Source organism: Chrysochloris asiatica, unplaced genomic scaffold (assembly GCF_000296735.1).
Source record: "Chrysochloris asiatica unplaced genomic scaffold, ChrAsi1.0 scaffold00206, whole genome shotgun sequence".
Lineage (NCBI taxonomy): Eukaryota > Metazoa > Chordata > Mammalia > Afrosoricida > Chrysochloridae > Chrysochloris > Chrysochloris asiatica.
Window position 1 is genome coordinate 3,906,894 of NW_006408724.1, and position 6,010 is coordinate 3,912,903.

Below are 6,010 nucleotides of genomic sequence, written 5' to 3' on the forward strand. Positions count from 1 at the left end.
GAACCAGGAAGCAATGGATTTCTTGCTTCTGCCACAAACTCCCCAGCTGTGAGTCTTCAACCTTCTAAATATTCCTTTATATGTGGTTCAGAGTACTGGGACCATTCCCTGAGCCTTCTTGGTCCTGTAGTCTGTGTTGTTCTTGGCAGAGCTCATCACTACACTTCTACCCTATCCGCCATCTTTTTCCGGAAGTCCTCATTACCTCTCAAAAGCTTTTGTTTTAACAAACAAAAGCCTATTCAACAAATACATGGCTATCAAATTCCATGGCATTCTAAATTTCTTTAGAAAGTTTAGTAGATAAAGGAGAGCAAGAATATTTGATATTAAAAAAAGCAAACAAACAAAAACTTTGTTTTATTAAGGATTTCTAGTGGGACATATTCCAAAATGTTTGCAAATACCCAGTGTAAGGAAAAGAAAGAAGGAGAGGAAGGTGAAAGTCTTGGCTTCAACAGCAGGCAGGTTTATTGAGAGTAAACCTGGGAGCTGGTATTCTTAAGTCACTGTTGTTGTTGTTGTTAAGTGCCATCGAGTCGGTTCCGACCTATAGCGACCCTAAACTGGGTTTCCGAGGCTGTAAATCTTTATGGGAGCAGAAAGCCTCATCTTTCTCCCATGGAGCAGCTGGTAGTTTCGAACTGCTGACCTTGCAGTTCACAGCCCGATTCGTAACCACTACACTACCAGAGCTCCTTCTAAAGGACACCAAAAGCCAGATGGTCTGTTCTCTTACAGACTGGGGTGTTTAAGGCGGTGTGGTCTGGATACAGTTCTGGTGAGTTTGCAGTGGGTGGGAATATGGAGATTTTCATGAAACCTGGAATAACAGAGAGGGGGGAGGGTCTCCAGGTGTAACAAAGACCCAAGCTTTCCAGAAGCTCAAGCAGGACCCCATTCAGTGCCAATTGGGGGTAGGTAGTTGCAATGCCATTCCGTTGATCAGGCACAGGGTCTTTCACCCAGAAATAGTTTAAGATAATACATATCATGTCATCTATTGTTGTTTTTGACTCCACTCATAGACTCAAGTTGTTGTTAAGTGTCATTAAGTCAGTTCCAACTAATAGTGACCCTGTATAGGGTTTCCAAGGAGTAGCTGGTGAGTCTGAACCACTGATCTTATGATTCAAATTGAGGTTGCAGTCCAGTGCTTATCCTACAGTGCCACACCAGGACTTCCCATAGACTTATAATGACCCTTTATAGGGGTTCGGAGGAGTGACTGCTGAGTCTGAACCATTGACCTTGTGGTTCAAACTGACCTTGTGGTCCAGTGCTTTATCCCACAGGGCCACACCAGGACTCAAATCTCTTATCATTACTTAAAAAGTCTTGACTTAGAAAGCTTTGTTTCTTTTCCTCTTTTCTTTTTTTTAAAGTAGTTAGACATTATTATTTATTTAAAGTACATAATTCATGCCAGTAGCTCAATATTTTAATGGTTCAAAAGCATGGATATGCTAGGAAAGTATTTAATACCCCAATAGTAACATCTCCAGCTTTAGTTCTATTGTATACGTTAGAAATATTTTATGCATATCCAAACATATTTATCTATTTGTATATAAAAATATATATAATATACACACACCAAATTTTTAAATCTTGTTTAAAACTCAGATATTGGATCATAACTAATTTTTTGTCTCCTCGACCTAAAAAGAACTGAGAGTTGTTGTTTTAAGGTGCAACCCATAGGAACAATATATATGAGGGGTTTCAAAAATTCCTGGAAATTTTCCATTATCTTGGTCAATAGGTTTATTATCATTCTCTGGAACAATGTCATAGAAAATTGTGATTTGGCTTACCTCTCAGCAACCTGTCCTGAGCTCTGAGAAAGCTTGCCGTCTTCTGAGCCATCCGATCTTTCTACTGGGCAAGAGACATTTTGGGATGATTCCGCCTCTTTTTTTTTAACATCTTTGTTAGACTTCTTTTCATAAACAGGATTCTTTCAAATAGCAGTATGTGCTTTCTTATATATCTCCTCCATAATGTCTGGAGTTACATTGTTCTTTATGTAATGAGAGAACTGTTTCTTGTAAGCATCTTCATCTTCTTCCATTAGGTAACATATATAATCTGCAATGTTCTGACCCATGATGTGTTTCTGATGTACTTCTGCATTGAATTCCTTGCTTTCTGAATCATAACCAGGGACTCGGTTGGTACTGTGAGGGATAAACAAGCCTCCATCCACAGCACCCTTCAGAGCCCCCAAAACTTTGTTTCCAGTAGTAGTTCTGGCAAGGCCTGCATCCAAGTAGCAGGTGAAGGCACCAGATTGGCCATCAGTGCTTTCCACATTGTATTCATCTCCTGTTACCTTCACTTGACCTTTGTAGATTTTTTCCATACCAAACCTATTGAGAAGCCTGCAGGGCCAGCAGCAGGCCAATACAACATGCCGGAGCATAATTTGTCAAGCTAACTTCACACCATACTTTAAAGCCCCCTCAATATAGCATACAGAGCTCTGGTAGTGTAATGGTTATGAGTTGGGCTGCTAATCTCACGGTCAGCAGTTCAAAACTACCAGTGATTCCATGGGAGTAAGAAGAAGCTTTCTGCTCCCGTAAAGATATATAGCCTCGGAAACCCTATGCAGGGTTGCTGTGAGTTGGAACCAGCTCCTCGGCACATAACCACCACCACCATATAGCATAACAAAACACTGCCTGGTTTTGCAGCATCTTTACAATCATTTCTATGTTTGAGACCACTGTTTTTGCCACTGTGTCAATCCATCTCACTAAGGGTCTTTTTTTTTTCCTGACCTTTAACTTGACCACATATTATGTCTTTCTCTAGGGTCTTATCCCTCCTGATAACATGTTCAAATCAAATAAGACACAGCTTCTCCATCCTCACTTCTAGTGAACATCCTGACTGTACCTATTCCAATACAGATCTGTTAGCTCTTCCAGCAGCCCATTCTGTATTCTTCACCAACACCATAATTTAAAGGCATCAGTTCATCTTCCATCTTCCTTATATGTTGCCCAGCTTTTGCATGCATATGAGGTCGGTTGAAAACACTATGACTTGGGTCAGGTACATCTTAGTCTTCAAAGTGAAAATCTTGCTTTTTAGCACGTTTAAGAGATCCTTTGTAGCAGGTTTGTCCAAATCATTTTATTTTCTGATTGCTACTTCCATGATTGTGGATCCCTGGACAGTCTCAATCTTTTCTCCATTTATCATAATGTAGCCAAATTGTAAGGAGTTTTGCTTTCTTTATGTTGAGGTATAATCCATACTGAAAGCTGAAGTCTTTGAGCGTCACAGTAAGTGCTTCGAGTCATCTTCACTTTCAGCAAGCAAGATTGAGTCATTTGCATATTGCTAATAAGTCCTCTCCAATCCTGATCAAAATTCTTCTTCATGTAATCAAGCTTCTCAGATTATTTGTTTAGCATACACATTGAATAAATATGGTGAAATGATCCAACCCTGATACACATATTTTCTGATTTAAAACCATGTAGTATTCCCTTGTTCTATAAATGAGCACAATTTATTCTGGAATTCCCTTTCTTTGCAAAGCTATCCATAATTTATTATGATCCACACAGCTGAATGTTTCTGCAGAGTCAATAAAACACAGAATTAATGAACATCTTTCTGGAATTCTCTGCTTTTAGCCAAGATCCGACTGATATCAGCAATGCTATTTCTCATTCCATGTCATCTTCTGAACTTGACTTGAATTTCTGGCAATTATTTGTTGATGTATTGCTGCAAATATTTGTTAATTATCTCCAGCAAAATTTTACTGGTGTGTGATATTAATGATATTGTTCAATAATGTCTATATTCTGTTGAGCCACTTTTCCTGGGAATGGGCATGATATAGAACTCTTCAAGTCAGTTGGCCAGTTAATAGTCTTCCAAATTTCTTGGCATGGATGAATGAGCGCCTCAAGTCCTATATACATTTACTGAAACATTTCAATCAGTATTCCATCAATTTCTGGAGCCTAGTATTCACAAATATCTTCAGGGCAACATTGGTTTCTTCATCTAATACTATTGTTTCTTGATTATGTGTTAACCTCCTAAAACATTGGCAAGTCCATCAATTCGTTCTGGTATAGTGACTGTATATTCCTTCTATATTCTTCTGAGACTACCTGCATCATTCAATATTTTGATAATAGAAGGCTTCAATATTCAACTTTCAGAGTCTCTTCTGGCATGCATTTTGGTCTTTTGTTCTTTCCTATATTTTTAGTGACTTTTAGCTTTCTTCATGTATGATGTCCTTGATGTCATGCCACAGTTCCTCTGGTCTTTGGTCATTAGTGTTCTCTGTGTTAAATCTCTTCTTGAAAAGGTATCTAAATTCAGGTGTGATATACTCACAGCTGGATTTTGGTTCTTGTTAACTTGTTTTAATTTTCTTCAGCTTCACCTTGGACTTGGTAATAGTGGTGGTGGTGTGCCGTGGAGTTGGTTCCAATTCATAGCGACCCTGTACAGGGTTTCTGAGGCTGTAAATTTTTACATGAGCAGAAAACCTCATCTTTCTCCCGTAGAACATCTGTTAGTTTCGAACTGCTGACCTTGAGGTTAGTACCCCAATTCATAACCACTACACTACCAGAGCTCCTTACATGTGAGTAATTAATAGTCTGTTTGAAAGTTAGCTTCTGGTCTTGTTCTAATTGATGATATTGAGCGTCTTGATTGTCTCTTTCCACAGATGTTGTTTCCAATGTATTTCAGCCAATAAGATCTATGTATATTTTCCCTCTTAATGTTGTTGAAAAGGGCTATTTGCTATGAATAATTCACTGGTATAACAAAATTCTAACATACAATCTCTGCCGTCATTTCTATCACCGAGGCCATATTTTCCGACTGCTGATCGACTTTTTTTGTAACTTTCCAACTTTGTTTCCAACTTTCACATTCCAATCATCAGTAGTTATTGTTGTTGTTGTTAAGTACAGTTCCAACCCATAGTGACCCTGCTTTATTGCATGTTTAATCAATTTCAGACTGCAGAAGTTGGTAAAAATCTTCAATTTCTTCACATTTGGCAGTAGTGGTTGATGTCTAAATTTGGATAATAGTGGTATCGTAGGATCAGAACTGGACTTTTAACCACAAGCTCAGCAGTTCAAATCCACCAGCCGCTCTTCAGAAACCCTATACAGGGTCTCTATGAGTTAAAATTGACTCGATGGCACTTAACAACAAGTATTAACTGTCTTCCTTGTAGGTGAGTGGGTATTATCCTATCGTGGACAGTGTTGTACTTCAGAATTAATTTTGAAAGGTTCTTTTTAATTATGAACATAATGCCAATCCTCTTCAACTTGTCATTCTTGGCATAGTAGATCATATGATTGTTTCATTCAAAATAGCCAAAACCATTCATTTAGGTTAGATGGTTAATGCCTAGGTTATCTGTCTTTTTGCCTTTCACTTCATTGTTTATTACCTTCAATTTTCCTAGATCCATATTTGGTACATTCCACCTTCAGATTATTAATTGATAACTGAAGCTGTTTCTTCTCACTTTGAGTCATGCCACATCAGCAAATTTAGGTCCCAAAAGCTTTGTCTCACCCACTTCATTAATGTCGATACTTCGAGGTTGCAGCTCTTCCTCAATTATATTTTGTTGTGCTGTCCAATCTGAGGAACTCATCTTCCAGCACTATATCAGACAATGTGCTGCTATTATTCATAAGGCTTTTCATTAGCTTTTTTTTTGTTCTTTCTGAAGTGTATCATCAGGTCCTCATTAGTTTGTCTTAGTCTGGGGGCTCTGCGGAAATCTATCCACCATGGGTAAACTTGATCATATTTGAAATACTGGTCCACAGTTTCCAGCTTCACAATAACATGCAAGCCACTAATGTATGACAAACTGACAAATGAGTGGTACTGAAAGACGTATGTTAAAAACTCTCCTTTTGATTGTTGATTTGTTAGCTTCTTTTTAATTATGGCAATTTTAGCTTGATATGAACCCTTAAATATCTTAAAA

The 6,010-nt window shown here is 38.2% G+C and overlaps 1 pseudogene; it reads right to left on the reverse strand.

The window, feature by feature from the left end:
• LOC102836777 overlaps positions 1-5,668 on the reverse strand; it is a 62,326-nt pseudogene extending 56,658 nt beyond the window's left edge.
• Positions 5,669-6,010: the final 342 nt, after the last annotated feature.